Genomic DNA, 17,459 nt, shown 5'->3' with positions numbered 1-17,459 from the left:
TAAACTGGGATTGCATGTTGCCATATCTGATGTTTGCCATTAGAGAGGTTATTCAAGCCTCGCTGGGGTTTTCCCCCTTTGAGCTGGTATATGGGAGGCACCCCCGGGGAATCTTAGACATCGCCCAGGAAACCTGGGAACACCAATCCACTCCGTATACTAGTGTCATAGAGCACGTTACAGCAATGCAAGACAGGATAGCCACAGTCATGCCCATCGTCAGAGAACACATGAGACAAGCACAAGAGCACCAGCGGCACACTTATAACCGGCAGGCTACCCTGAGGGAATTTCAACCGGGAGATAAGGTGTTAGTGCTGATCCCCCAAGGTAGAGTGCAAACTTCTAGCCACATGGAAAGGACCATATGAAATACTGGAGAGAATAGGATTAATTATTAGTTAATTATCGGATCCGACAGCCAGGTCGACGGCCCCAGAAACAGATCTATCACATAAACCTGTTAAAAGCATGGAGAGAGAGAGAAACACTAATGGTCACGTACCCCACACACACTCAGGAGACAGACGAAGTAAATATTTCACCTACTCTGTCCCCAGCACAAGTACAGGAAGTAAAGACCCTGATCCAGAAAAACAGAGATGTGTTTTCAGAGGTACCCGGCCGAACTGAGGTTACAGCTCATGATTTCGTTTCCCTACCAGGGAGAAAAGTGAGCATGACGCCATATCGGGTACCCGAGGCTCGACAGGCCGCGATTAGAGCAGAGACGGAGAAAATGTTGGCAGCTTGGATTGAAGAGTCACATAGTGAGTGGTCTAGCCCAATTGTGATGGTCACCAAGCCCGATGGGTATTTGCGGTTCTGTAACGACTTTCGGAAGGTAAATGAAATCTTCAAGTTTAATGCCGAGTAGATGAACTACTGGAGAAAATTGGTAAAGCTCGGTACATTACGACCCTGGACCTAACCAAAGGATACTGGCAAATTCCTCTGACCCCCAGAGCCAAAGAAAAGACAGCCTTTGTAACCCCTGACGGTTTGTTTCAATACACCGTCATGCCATTCGGCTTACACGGGGCCCCAGCCACCTTTCAACGGCTAATGGACAAGGTCCTAAAACCGCCATATAGTAAAATTATCATATTGTGGAATTGCACATTGTCAAAGCTAGTGATAACGGACAACAGATGTATTGTTATGGGATTATTTTATCAGTGCAAATACAAAAAAATCCTTTCAAATCCATATCATTATTCACTGTATGCCTGTTTTCTTTCATATGTTTTAACATATCGTTCAGTACATGTCATTTTACACATATTCTAAACCATATAAACTGTAAACACACGAATTTACATGCATTCGAATATTAATATTTTGACACAAAAAATGTATAAAAAAAATTTATATTTGATATCAGTCCTCATTTAACTAGGCATATCATCAATGTTTTTAAGTAAATGAAGCAGACATAATGTAAATTCACGTTTCATTTTTGAGATGATAATAATATGCAAATTCCAATACAAAATGTGTTTACATCCAATTAGGAGTAAACACAACTGGATGGTTGAGATGTTTGCGATGCTTTATCGAAACGAGGTTTACGGCCTATCTATACTGAGGCTAAATACACATATTTAGCTGAAAAATAATTGTTCTGATATTTTGGGCACGCATTTCAAATAAATAATCATAAAAATTATGGATTTTAAACATTTAAGTGTCTTATATCGGCTGAAAGCTTAAATTCTGGTTAATCTAACTGCACTGTCCGATTTACACTAGCTATCACAGCGAAAACATGCCATGCGATTGTTTGAGGATGGCGCCCCACTTCAAAATATTTTTCCACCGGCACAGGTTTCATACATTCACAAATAACGATTACATTTTCACTTACTTTTTGAAAATCTTCCTCTGATTTGTCATCCAAAGGGTCACAGAAATATCATGTAGTGTCGTTTTGTTAGATAAAATTCTTCTTTATATCCCAGAAAGTCTGTTTAGTTGGCGCCATCGATTTGAGTAATCCACTCGTTCAACATGCAGAGAAAGGAATCCAAAAATCTACCCCTAAACTTTGTTTCAACAATGCAAAATATGTTTCTATTTACTCCTCAGATACCCTAAAATGCAATCAAACTATAATATTTCTTACGGAAAGAAGTATGTTCAATAGGAAACCGATTTTAGCAAGTGCGGTACGTCTTCATGGCATGCGCAAACACGAATTTCCAAGACTCTGTCCTTCTGCTAAAACTGATATTTCTTATTCGTTTTTAACCTCTCTAGGGTCAGCGGGACGAAATCGTCCCACCTACGTAACAGCCAGTGGAATCCTGTGGCGCATTATTCAAATACCTTAGAAATGCTATTACTTCAATTTCTCAAACATATGACTATTTTACACCATTTTAAAGACAAGACTCTCGTTAATCTAACCACACTGTCCGATTTCAAAAAGGCTTTACAACGAAAGCAAAACATTAGATTATGTCAGCAGAGTACCCAGCCAGAAATAATCAGACACCCATTTTTCAAGCTAGCATATAATGTCACATAAACCCAAACCACAGCTAAATGCAGCACTAACCTTTGATGATCTTCATCAGATGACACACCTAGGACATTATGTTATACAATACATGCATGTTTTGTTCAATCAAGTTCATATTTATATCAAAAAACAGCTTTTTACATTAGCATGTGACGTTCAGAACTAGCATACCCCCTGCAAACTTCCGGTGAATTTAATAAACATTTACTAAATTACTCACAATAAACGTTCACAAAAAGCATAACAATTATTTTAAGAATTATAGATACAGAACTCTTCTATGCACTCGATATGTCCGATTTTAAAATAGCTTTTCGGTGAAAGCACATTTTGCAATATTCTCAGTAGATAGCCCGGCATCACAGGGCTAGCTATTTAGACACCCAGCAAGTTTAGCACTCATCAAAGTCAGATTTACTATAAGAAAAATGTTATTACCTTTGCTGTCTTCGTCAGAATGCACTCCCAGGACTTCTACTTCAATAACAAATGTTGGTTTGGTCCCAAATAATCCATAGTTATATCCAAATAGCGGCGCTTTGTTCGTGCATTCAAGACACTATCCGAAAGGGTAAATAAGGGTTACGAGCACGACGCATTTCGTGACAAAAAATGTCTAAATATTCCATTACCGTACTTCGAAGCATGTCAACCGCTGTTTAAAATCAATTTTTATGCAATTTTTCTCGTAAAAAAAGCGATAATATTCCAACCGGGAATCTGCGTTTAGGCAAAAAGATGAAAGAAAATAAAGCATGGGGTCGACTCGTGCACGCGCCTAAGCCCATTGTCCTCTGATCGGCCACTTGCCAAAAGCGCTAATGTGTTTCAGCCTGGGGCTGGAATTACATCATTCAGCTTTTTCCCACCTTCTGAGAGCCTATGGGAGCCGTAGGAAGTGTCACGTTACAGCAAAGATCCTCAGTCTTCAATAAACAGAGGCAAGAAGCTCAAGGAATGGTCAGACAGGGCACTTCCTGTAAGGAATCTTCTCAGGTTTTTGCCTGCCATATGAGTTCTGTTATACTCACAGACACCATTCAAACAGTTTTAGAAACTTTAGGTTGTTTTCAATCCAAAGCCAATAATTATATGCATATTCTAGTTACTGGGCAGGAGTAGTAACCAGATTAAATCGGGTACGTTTTTTATCCGGCCGTGCAAATACTGCCCCCTATCCCCTACAGGTTAAAGTTACAAGCCTGAAACCTTGAACATAGACTGCTGACACCCTGTGGAAGCCATAGGAATTGCATCCAGGGAGCTAATTTTCAATATGACCTTTCTCTTGCTATTCTAAGAGGATGGTCTCTCAAAAAAACCCATTCTGGATGGTTTTTCTTTGGATTTTCTCCTACTATATCTATTGTGTTATATTCTCCTACATTATTTTAACATTTCTACAAACTTCAACGTGTTTTCTTTCCAATGGTACCAATTATATGCATATCCTGGCTTCAGGGCCTGAGCTACAGGCAGTTTACTTTGAACACGTCATTCAGACAGGAAGTGGAGAGAAAAAAGGGGCCTAGTCCTAAGAAGTTTTAAAGGGTTAATATGATTTTCAGTTTGCTTCCATATGATTTGTCTCAAGGGATCATAAGGAAAAATCATCTAAACAATTGCAATGTGTATTTACGATCCCCTTCTCCAAACAGATTACCCATTTACCTAGCTGTTATCAATTGCTCTCATCGATTTAGAAATCAACAGCGCACGGAGAATGCTGTTATTTCTATGGGAAAGAAAGAATGTAGATGATTTTTCACTTGAAACGGGCAGGTTCCCTTGACCTTGTTAATTTGCGTAAAAGTTGGTGGAATTAAATGAAATCAAGGTCAGAATTCAGCGTATCTATAGACTCATCTCCTCCACCGCTTCATTAATACGGTGTATCTGTAGACTCACCTCCTCCACAGCTTCATTAATATGGTGTATCTGTAGACACCTCCACCACACCTTCATTAATTAATACGGTGTATCTGTAGACACACCTCCACCACAGCTTCATTAATACGGTGTATCTATAGACACCTCCTCCACAGCTTCATTAATACGGTGTATCTATAGACACACCTCCACCACACCTTCATTAATACGGTGTATCTGTAGACTCACCTCCTCCACACCTTCATTAATACGGTGTATCTGTAGACTCACCTCCACCACACCTTCATTAATACGGTGTATCTATAGACACCTCCTCCACAGCTTCATTAATACGGTGTATCTATAGACACACCTCCACCACACCTTCAAAAATACGGTGTATCTGTAGACTCACCTCCTCCACACCTTCATTAATAGGGTGTATCTATAGACACCTCCACCACACCTTCATTAATACGGTGTATCTGTAGACACACCTCCTCCACAGCTTCATTAATATGGTGTATCTATAGACACACCTCCACCACACCTTCATTAATACGATGTATCTATAGACACACCTCCACCACACCTTCATTAATACGGTGTATCTGTAGACACACCTCCACCACACCTTCATTAATACGGTGTATCTATAGACACCTCCACCACATCTTCATTAATACGGTGTATCTATAGACACCTTCACCACACCTTCATTAATACGGTGTATCTATAGACACACCTCCACCACACCTTCATTAATACGGTGTATCTGTAGACACACCTCCACCACACCTTCATTAATACGGTGTATCTGTAGACACACCTCCACCACACCTTCATTAATACGGTGTATCTGTAGACACACCTCCACCACACCTTCATTAATACGGTGTATCTGTAGACACCTCCACCACACCTTCATTAATACGGTGTATCTATAGACACACCCCCACCACACCTTCATTAATAAGGTGTATCTATAGACACACCTCCACCACACCTTCATTAATACGGTGTATCTGTAGACACCTCCACCACACCTTCATTAATACGGTGTATCTGTAGACACCTCCACCACACCTTCATTAATACGGTGTATCTATAGACACACCTCCACCACACATTCATTAATACGGTGTATCTATAGACACCTCCACCACACCTTCATTAATACGGTGTATCTGTAGACACACCTCCACCACACCTTCATTAATACGGTGTATCTATAGACACCTCCACCACACCTTCATTAATACGGTGTATCTGTAGACACACCTCCACCACACCTTCATTAATACGGTGTATCTGTAGACACACCTCCACCACACCTTCATTAATACGGTGTATCTGTAGACACCTCCACCACACCTTCATTAATACGGTGTATATATAAACACACCCCCACCACACCTTCATTAATAAGGTGTATCTATAGACACACCTCCACCACACCTTCATTAATACGGTGTATCTGTAGACACACCTCCACCACACCTTCATTAATACGGTGTATCTATAGACACCTCCACCACACCTTCATTAATACGGTGTATCTATAGACACACCTCCACCACACCTTCATTAATACGGTGTATCTATAGACACCTCCACCACACCTTCATTAATACGGTGTATCTGTAGACACACCTCCACCACACCTTCATTAATACGGTGTATCTGTAGACACACCTCCACCACACCTTCATTAATACGGTGTATCTGTAGACACACCTCCACCACACCTTCATTAATACGGTGTATCTGTAGACACACCTCCTCCACACCTTCATTAATACGGTGTATCTATAGACACACCTCCACCACACCTTCATTAATACGGTGTATCTATAGACACCCCCACCACACCTTCATTAATACGGTGTATCTGTAGACACACCTCCACCACACCTTCATTAATACGGTGTATCTGTAGACACACCTCCACCACACCTTCATTAATACGGTGTATCTATAGACACCTCCACCACACCTTCATTAATACGGTGTATCTATAGACACCTCCACCACACCTTCATTAATACGGTGTATCTGTAGACACACCTCCACCACACCTTCATTAATACGGTGTATCTGTAGACACACCTCCACCACACCTTCATTAATACGGTGTATCTGTAGACACCTCCACCACACCTTCATTAATACGCTGTATCTATAAACACACCCCCACCACACCTTCATTAATAAGGTGTATCTATAGACACACCTCCACCACACCTTCATTAATACGGTGTATCTGTAGACACCTCCACCACACCTTCATTAATACGGTGTATCTGTAGACACCTCCACCACACCTTCATTAATACGGTGTATCTATAGACACACCTCCACCACACCTTCATTAATACGGTGTATCTATAGACACCTCCACCACACCTTCATTAATACGGTGTATCTATAGACACCTCCACCACACCTTCATTAATACGGTGTATCTGTAGACACACCTCCACCACACCTTCATTAATACGGTGTATCTGTAGACACACCTCCACCACACCTTCATTAATACGGTGTATCTGTAGACACACCTCCACCACACCTTCATTAATACGGTGTATCTGTAGACACCTCCACCACACCTTCATTAATACGCTGTATCTATAAACACACCCCCACCACACCTTCATTAATAAGGTGTATCTATAGACACACCTCCACCACACCTTCATTAATACGGTGTATCTGTAGACACCTCCACCACACCTTCATTAATACGGTGTATCTGTAGACACCTCCACCACACCTTCATTAATACGGTGTATCTATAGACACACCTCCACCACACCTTCATTAATACGGTGTATCTATAGACACCTCCACCACACCTTCATTAATACGGTGTATCTGTAGACACACCTCCACCACACCTTCATTAATACGGTGTATCTATAGACACACCTCCACCACACCTTCATTAATACGGTGTATCTATAGACACCTCCACCACACCTTCATTAATACGGTGTATCTGTAGACACACCTCCACCACACCTTCATTAATACGGTGTATCTGTAGACACACCTCCACCACACCTTCATTAATACGGTGTATCTATAGACACCTCCACCACACCTTCATTAATACGGTGTATCTGTAGACACCTCCACCACACCTTCATTAATACGGTGTATCTATAGACACCTCCACCACACCTTCATTAATACGGTGTATCTGTAGACACCTCCACCACACCTTCATTAATACGGTGTATCTGTAGACACCACCACCACACCTTAATTTATTTGATCTCCACCCCAAACGAATAGCGGGTGAAATGCGGGTGAATAGCGGGTGAATAGCGGGTGAATAGCGGGTGAAATGCGGGTGAAATGCGGGTGAATAGCGGGTGAATAGCGGGTAAATAGCGGGTGAATAGCGGGTGAATAGCGGGTGAATAGCGGGTGAAATGCGGGTGAATAGCGGGTGAAATGCGGGTGAAAAGCGGGTGAATAGCGGGTGAAATGCGGGTGAATAGCGGGTAAATAGCGGGTGAATAGCGGGTGAATAGCGGGTAAATAGCGGGTGAAATGCGGGTGAAATGCGGGTGAATAGCGGGTGAAATGCGGGTGAAATGCGGGTAAATAGCGGGTGAATAGCGGGTAAATAGCGGGTGAAATGCGGGTGAAATGCGGGTGAATAGCGGGTGAATAGCGGGTGAAATGCGGGTGAAATGCGGGTGAATAGCTGGTGAATAGCGGGTGAATAGCGGGTGAAATGCGGGTGAATAGTGGGTGAATAGCGGGTGAATAGCGGGTGAAATGCGGGTGAATAGCGGGTGAATAGCAGGTGAATAGCGGGTGAATAGCGGGTGAATAGCATGCTATTCTCTTGCTTATGTTCAATGTCAGAATACACATACAGAGAAAGTGCATTGAAGGGAAATTGCGATACGCGCTTAGCTCAGATTTGTTATGCTCCATGATTTAAAACATTGCTGTTGATTGACAGAGCGGAATTACAGCTGTGTGTACTGGATGTCTGTCAGTGGGAATAGATTCTGCTGGCCCGTGTCTTGGAGCTGCTCTGGCTAATGTGGCCCGTCACAGGCCAAGCCAGATCAGTCACCATGTCACTTTGTAGTCTTAACCACTTCCGAAGAAAGACATCATTGTATATCTGTAATGTATATCTGTAATGTATAATATAACGTAAAGCGATGGGATTGTTATTTAAACCAAAGGTACTGTAGTTGGATCACTAATGGTGCCCCGTTGGCGAAATAGGGTTGCATTGGTGATCCCCATTGTAGCACTTTTTGTTTTTATTCATTTAGCTAAAAAAAACATCTACCTCAATCATCACATTTAGCTAAACCTCATCTACCTCAATCACCACATTTAGCTAAACCTCATCTACCTCAATCATCACATTTAGCTAAACCTCATCTACCTCAATCACCACATTTAGCTAAACCTCATCTACCTCAATCATCACATTCAGCTAAACCTCATCTACCTCAATCATCGCATTCAGCTAAACCTCATCTACCTCAATCATCGCATTCAGCTAAACCTCATCTACCTCAATCACCACATTTAGCTAAATCGCATCTACCTCAATCCTCACATTCAGCTAAACCGCATCTACCTCAATCACCACATTTAGCTAAATCTCATCTACCACAATTACCACATTTAGCTAAACCTCATCTACCTCAATCACCACATTTAGCTAAACCTCATCTACCTCAATAATTTATCTAAACCTCATCTTCCTCAATCACCACATTTAGCTAAACCTCATCTACCTCAATCACCACATTTAGCTAAACCCCATCTACCTCATTCACCACTTTTAGCTAAACCTCATCTACCTCAATCATCACATTTAGCTAGACCTCATCTACCTCAATCACCACATTTAGCTAAACCTCCTCTACCTCAATCACCACATTTAGCTAAACCCCATCTACCTCAATCACCACATTTATCTAAACCTCATCTACCTCAATCACCACATTTAGACAAAACTCATCTATCTCAATCATTTAGCTAAACCTCATCTACCTCAATCAGCACATTTAGCTAAAACACATCTACCTCAATCATTTAACTAAACCTAATCTACGTCAATCACCACATTTAGCTAAACCTCATCTACCTCAATCATTTACACAAACCTCATCTACCTCAAGTTTCTGTTATATCTAATCCAGCTAAGGTACCTAATGTATTTTGCAAAGCTGGTTGGAGTCTCCTAGCTCCAGAGCTCCTTGACTGGAGTCTTTTATTCCAATAAGATCCAACAACCATTTCCCCTTTTATGTCCCAATCAGCACCGCATTATCCACAAACCTGGTTTTGCATTTCTTCACATATGTCAAGGCTCTACTATAAAGACTGCTGCACAGTATGTTAATTATAGAGGCAGTAAATGCACAGTATGTCTTTCCGCTAACGAACATCTTCAACATGAGGTGACTGTAGGAGGCGACTTCTCTCTCTCCCTCTCTCTCTCTCTCCCCCCCTCTCTCCCTCTCTCTCTCCCTCCCTATCTCTCTCGCTCTTTCTTTCTCTCTCTCTCTCTCCCCCTCCCTCTGTCTCTCTCTCTCCCTCCCTCTGTCTCTCTCTCTCTCCCTCTCCCTCTCTCTCCCTCTGTCTCCTCTCTCTCTCTCTCTTTCTCTCTCACTCTCTCTCTCTCTCTCTCATTTCCATCTGTGTTTTACACCATGTTAAATATGAGAGCGCCTCTCCCTCACGCCAACACTAATTACTACCGATTTATCTCCACATTGCCCGTGGCTACACTACACTTCTTTGATGCTGAAATGGAAGTAGGAAAGACAATCAACTGTTAGGGTTTTGGACAAGGCACAGAGGGTTGGGCTCTGTTCGTCTCTCCTCCAGGGCTGGTATCAGTTCTATTTAAATTTCAGTCAATTCAGGAAGTACACTGAATTTGCAATTATAATTCTCTTCAAAGATTTTCAATGGGTTGAACTTGGAATTACAATTGGAATTCTATCCTCTCCTCTATCTCCCCTCTAGCCTCTAGTTCTCCTCTATCTCCCCTCTAGCCTCTAGTTCTCCTCTATCTCTCCTCTAGACTCTAGTTCTTCTCTATCTCCCCTCTAGCCTCTAGTTCTCCTCTATCTCCCCTCTAGCCTCTAGTTCTCCTCTATCTCTCCTCTAGCCTCCTTTTCTCAACCAGCCTCTAGTTCTCCATCTCTCCTCTAGCCTCCATCTCCCCTCTAGACTCTCTCGCTTCTAGCCTTTATCGCTCATCTATCTCTACTCCATCTCTCCTCTATCTCTTCTATTTCTCTCCTCTAGCATCTATCACTCTTCTATCTCTCCTCTAGACTCTATCTCTCTTCTATCTCTCCTCTAGCATCTTCTAGAACCATTAGACTACTGTTCTGGTCCTCTCTTCTATAACAGACTACTGTTCTGGTCCTCTCTTCTATAACCATCAGACTACTGTTCTGGTCCTCTCTTCTATAACATTAGACTACTGTTCTGGTCCTCTCTTCTATAACAGACTGCTGTTCTGGTCCTCTCTTCTATAACAGACTACTGTTCTGGTCCTCTCTTCTATAACCATCAGACTACTGTTCTGGTCCTCTCTTCTATAACATTAGACTACTGTTCTGGTCCTCTCTTCTATAACATTAGACTACTGTTCTGGTCCTCTCTTCTATAACAGACTACTGTTCTGGTCCTCTCTTCTATACCATTAGACTACTGTTCTGGTCCTCTCTTCTATAACAGACTACTGTTCTGGTCCTCTCTTCTATAACAGACTACTGTTCTGGTCCTCTCTTCTATAACAGACTACTGTTCTGGTCCTCTCTTCTATAACAGACTACTGTTCTGGTCCTCTCTTCTATAACAGACTACTGTTCTGGTCCTCTCTTCTATAACAGACTACTGCTCTGGTCCTCTCTTCTATAACATTAGACTACTGTTCTGGTCCTCTCTTCTATACCAGACTACTGTTCTGGTCCTCTCTTCTATAACAGACTACTGTTCTGGTCCTCTCTTCTATAACATTAGACTACTGTTCTGGTCCTCTCTTCTATAACATTAGACTACTGTTCTGGTCCTCTCTTCTATAACATTAGACTACTGTTCTGGTCCTCTCTTCTATAACAGACTACTGTTCTGGTCCTCTCTTCTATAACAGACTACTGTTCTGGTCCTCTCTTCTATAACAGACTACTGTTCTGGTCCTCTCTTCTATAACATTAGACTACTGTTCTGGTCCTCTCTTCTATAACATCAGACTACTGTTCTGTTCCTCTCTTCTATAACAGACTACTGTTCTGGTCCTCTCTTCTATAACAGACTACTGTTCTGGTCCTCTCTTCTATAACAGACTACTGTTCTGTTCCTCTCTTCTATACCATTAGACTACTGTTCTCCGGTCTCTATATTTTCAACTTTCCATTTCACAGCTTTTCTCTTATTGAATTAAACTCCGATTTAAACTCCGATTTCCAGCTACTCAGAGGGGTGCTCAGGTGCCTGACTACTGGTGTGTGTGTGTGTGTGTGTGTGTGTGTGTGTGTGTGTGTGTGTGTGTGTGTGTGTGTGTGTGTGTGTGTGTGTGTGTGTGTGTGTGTGTGTGTGTGTGTGTGTGCGTGCGTGCGTGCGTGCGTGCGTGCGTGCGTGCGTGCGTGCGTGCGTGCGTGGGTGCGTGTGTGTGTGTGTCTTCGCCCATTCGCCATACCCGTTCACAATTCCTTAGCAGCTGTGATTCTATTTGATGGTGTAGTCTCCAGACATCCTGGCGACCTGGACAAACATTGAATACCACCTTTCATCTGGTGTAACTTCCCTGGATGTGAAGGGCTGTGCTGCCATAATCATCTGTCCCTCCCCTGTAGTCTCTCCATCACTCTCCATCTCTCCCCCATCTCTCCCCCGGGTCTCCCCCACCTCTCCCCTGTCTCTCTCCCTCTCTCCCCGTCTCTCCCCTGTCCCTCCCCTGTAGTCTCTCCATCTCTCCCATCTCTCCCCTGTCTCTCTCTCCATCTCTCCCCTGTCTCTCTCTCCATCTCTCCCCTCTCCCTCCCCTGTAGTCTCTCCATCTCTCCCGTCTCTCCCCTGTCTCTGCCCCATCTCTCCATCTCTGCCCCATCTCTGCCCCATCTCTCCCCCATCTCGCCCCTGTCTCTGCCCCATCTCTCCCCCATCTCGCCTCCATCTCTCCCCTGTCTCTGCCCCATCTCTCCCCCATCTCGCCCCTGTCTCTGCCCCATCTCTCCCCCATCTCGCCTCCATCTCTCCCCCATCTCTGCCCCATCTCTCCCCCATCTCGCCCCTGTCTCTGCCCCATCTCTCCCCCATCTCTCCCCTGTCTCTGCCCCATCTCTGCCCCATCTCTCCCCCGTCTCTCCCCCGTCTCTCCCCTGTCTCTTCCTCCCAAAAGCATATGGCGATTGCGTGGAGGCTGTTATGCGCTCGTGGAGTTAGGCCCTGAAGCTTAGGCTGATAGCCTAAAGTAATGACAGAAAAACCTAAATGTAGCCTATAGATATGAATTGCACAAGAATGATAGATTTATGGATTTTTGAAGGTATTGTTTTCTATTTTCTCCACCCTGTCTGGTAGTGGCTGGATGATGGCTGTCAGCTCTATCTGGTTGTGGCTGGATAATGGGTGGCTGTCAGACTGGTCATTAAAATAAATTGCAGGGCTTCTGTGGGGCTGGGGATAAGACAAGGGAGACAGGGGAAAGAGGGAGAGAGATATGGGAGAGATGGGGAGAGATGAGAGACAGGGGAGAGACGGGGGAGAGATGGGGGAGAGATGGGAAGAGAAGAGACGGGGTAGAGACGGTGAGAGATGGGGAGAGAGATGGGGAGAGACGGGAGAGAGGGAGAGAGATGGGGAGAGACAGGGGAGAGACAGGGGAGAGATGGGGGAGAGATGGGAAGAGATGAGACGGGGTAGAGACGGTGAGAGATGGGGAGAGAGATGGGGAGAGACGGGAGAGAGGGAGAGAGATGGGGAGAGACAGGGGAGAGACGGGGGAGAGACAGGGGAGAGAGGGAGAGAGATGGGGAGAGACAGGGGAGAGAGATGGGGAGAGACAGGGGAGAGACGGGGGAGAGACAGGGGGGTAATGGGAGAGAGATGAGGGAGAGAGAGGGGAGAGAGGGGAGAGAGATGGGGAGAGACAGGGGAGAGAGGGAGAGAGATGGGGAGAGACAGGGGAGAGACGGGGGAGAGACAGGGGGGGTAATGGGGGAGAGATGAGGGAGAGAGAGGGGAGAGAGGGGAGAGAGATGGGGAGAGACAGGGGAGAGAGGGAGAGAGATGGGGAGAGACAGGGGAGAGACGGGGGAGAGACAGAGGGGAGAGACGGGAGAGAGATGGGGGAGACGGGGAGAGATGAGACGAGGTAGAGACGGTGAGAGACGGGGAGAGAGGGAGAGAGACAGGGGAGAGACGGGAGAGACGGGGGAGAGACGGGGGAGAGACGGGGGAGGGTGATGGCCTTCTGACAGCTCATGGCAGCACAGCCCTGGTTACACCAGATACAAGGTGATATTCAATGTTTGTCCAGGTCGCCAGGATGACTACAATATCGGCCACACGGTGAGATCTGTCACCATCAAGTAGAATCGTAGCTAATAAGGAGTTGTGGATGGCGAATGGGCGAAGGCAGGCACACAGACACACAGACACACAGACACACACACACACACACACACACACACACACACACACACACACACACACACACACACACACACACACACACACACACACACACACACACACACACACCAGTAGTCTGGCACCTGAGCACCCCTTTGAGAAGCTGGAAATGGCCCCTTCACATCTAATATCCTGTCCTTACTGTGACACGAAGAGGAGGCATTTATTTCCTTGTTATGTTAACATTCAGTGGAAGTGACATGTTTCAATATGTGCAGTTATATGAAGATATGACAGGGACTTTAAAGAGGCAATCTGTCGTTGAAACAACAACGAGGCGATCTGTTTCGTTCAGAATTTTGCTTGATGGAGAAATATATACTATATTTTTTTTTAATAAAAGACAAACTTATAGGCAGAGCTATGATGACTGACTATCCCATTATATCAAATGTATCTTTTTAAGCATATTTTGAGGCTATACGGTGTTTGTTTATGTTTACAACGTTTACAAACATTGGAGTAAAACAAGCGTATATTTGGGGTTCTGATTGGGTACGACGGTTAAACTACAGCTCATGACCCATTTATAAGTTATATTCTTTAAGAATCTGTGTATATATATATATATCATTCATTTTTATAAGTCCAAAAACAAAGTAACAACTGCTGATGAGCCTTTTGTATTAAAATGTATGGCTGTAGCCTGGGCTTCACCCTTTAACCACAACAAGCCCTGCGAACCCTGGTGAATCACAGCCACGTCACATTGCACTACGCTCTGATGGCAGCGGTGTGATGCGGTACGACTCGTCTGCCAGGTGAACAATACTTACACACACACACACACACACACACACACACACACTGTGTAAATGTGTACGAATCTCCTCTGCTCTCCTCTCCTCTGCTCTGCTCTGCTCTGCTCTCCTCTCCTCTCCTCTGCTCTCCTCTCCTCTGTCCTCCTCTCCTCTCCTCTCCTCTCCTCTCCTCTCCTCTCCTCTCCTCTCCTCTCCTCTGCTCTGCTCTCCTCTGCTCTGCTCTCCTCTCCTCTCCTCTCCTCTCCTCTCCTCTCCTCTCCTCTGCTCTCCTCTGCTCTCCTCTCCTCTGTTCTCCTCTCCTCTGTCCTCCTCTCCTCTCCTCTGCTCTCCTCTGCTCTGCTATCCTCTGCTCTGCTCTCCTCTGCTCTGCTCTCCTCTGCTCTGCTCTCCTCTCCTCTGCTCTCCTCTGCTCTGCTCTCCTCTCCTCTCCTCTCCTCTCCTCTCCTCTCCTCTCCTCTCCTCTCCTCTCCTCTCCTCTCCTCTCCTCTCCTCTCCTCTCCTCTCCTCTGCTCTGCTCTCCTCTCCTCTGCTCTCCTCTGCTCTGCTATCCTCTGCTCTGCTCTCCTCTCCTCTCCTCTCCTCTCCTCTCCTCTCCTCTCCTCTCCTCTCCTCTCCTCTCCTCTCCTCTGCTCTCCTCTGCTCTGCTATCCTCTGCTCTGCTCTCCTCTCCTCTCCTCTCCTCTCCTCTCCTCTCCTCTGCTCTCCTCTCCTCTCCTCTCCTCTCCTCTCCTCTCCTCTCCTCTCCTCTCCTCTCCTCTCCTCTCCTCTCCTCTCCTCTCCTCTGTTCTCCTCTGTTCTCCTCTCCTCTCCTCTGTTCTCCTCTCCTCTGTTCTCCTCTCCTCTCCTCTCCTCTCCTCTCCTCTCCTCTCCTCTCCTCTCCTCTCCTCTCCCATTGTGTTGCATGTTGAATCCCAGTGAAACGTAGCCTGCAGACCGTAGCCTTTTGTTCTTAACTGACTTGCCTAGTGCTGTATATAGATTTTTCTACTGTATTATTGACTGTATGTTTGTTTTACTCCATGTGTAACTCTGTGTTGTTGTTTGTGTCGAACTGCTTTGCTTTATCTTGGCCAGGTCGCAGTTGCAAATGAGAACTTGTTCTCAACTAGCCTACCTGGTTAAATAAAGGTAAAATAAATAAAAAATGTTAAAAAAAAAAGTTAAAGGTTCAATAAAAATCATTAAATCAGTGAAATGTAGCTTCCGCATAACTTGCTGGGTTTTTTTGTACGGCACTTTGTGACATTTGCTGATGTGAAAAAGGGGCTTTATAAATACATTTGATTTGATATGATTTAGCCTGCAGGAAGTTATCAGTGAAACGTAGCCTGCAGGAAGTTATCAGTGAAACGTAGCCTGCAGGAAGTTATCAGTGAAACGTAGCCTGCAGACCACTTCCCTTTGGTCAAATGCCTCGTCGTTTAATATGAGTTATATTGAGCTGTAGTAGATTACATTGCAAGGCAAGTGGCCTAAAGATTGACTAGCACAGTATGGAATACAACCAGTGGTGTAAAGTACTTAAGTAAAAATACTTTAAAGTACTACTTAAAGCGACCCGACCAAATTCACATAAAAAATGTGAGTTATAGATCTGTCATTCTCATTGAAAGCAAGTCTAGGAAGAGGCAGATCTGTTCTATGTGTGCTATTTCTATGCTCCCCATTCTGAAGTTTCATTTTTGCATCTCTTACTTTCTGGTTTTGTACACCAACTTCAGACAGCTGAAAATACTATATTTTTGGTTATGGACAATATGTTTCACAGTGGTTTAGATGGTACACTGATTCTCTACACAATGACTGCTTGTTTTGTCAAATACGGTAATGTCAGGTGCGTCGTAAAAAGTGGACCAAGGCGCAGCGGGTATCGGGCTCATCATCTTCTTTTATTTTAATAAACACTTAACAAAAATAACAAACAACAACGAAAAACAGTCCTGTAAGGCTACACAGCTATACATGGAACAACTACCCACAAAAACACTGACAAAAACCCCCTACTTAAATATGGCCTCCAATTAGACGCAATGAAGAACAGCTGCTTCCATTTGAAGGCCAAACAAAACCTGAACATAGAAATAGACTAAATAGACATTCAAACATAGAAATAGACAACATAGAACATTACCATAAAACCCAAGACACATAAATCAAACACACCCCTGCCACGTCCTGACCATACTATAATAACAAAATGATCACTTACTGGTCAGGACGTGACAGGTAAACTGAAATTAGGCAAAGTATTAGAATTATAGCAACCAGGAAATCGTGTGTATGTGTACTTTATATTTTTGACAACTTTTATTTTTACTTCACTACATTCCTGAATAAAATAATGTACATTTTCCCTGACATCCAAAAGTACTAGTTACATTTTGAATGCTTAGCAGGACAGGAAAATGGTCCAATTCACACACTTCTCAAGAGAACATCTCTGGTCATCCCTACTGCCTCTGATCTGGAGGACTAACTAAACAGAGAACATCCCTGGTCATCCCTACTGCCTCTGATCTGGTGGACTCACTAAACAGAGAACGTCCCTGGTCATCCCGTGCTGCCTCTGATCTGGAGGACTCACTAAACAGAGAACATCCCTG

This window comes from Salmo salar, chromosome ssa22 (genome assembly GCF_905237065.1).
Source record: "Salmo salar chromosome ssa22, Ssal_v3.1, whole genome shotgun sequence".
Lineage (NCBI taxonomy): Eukaryota > Metazoa > Chordata > Actinopteri > Salmoniformes > Salmonidae > Salmo > Salmo salar.
This window is presented reverse-complemented; position numbering follows the sequence as displayed.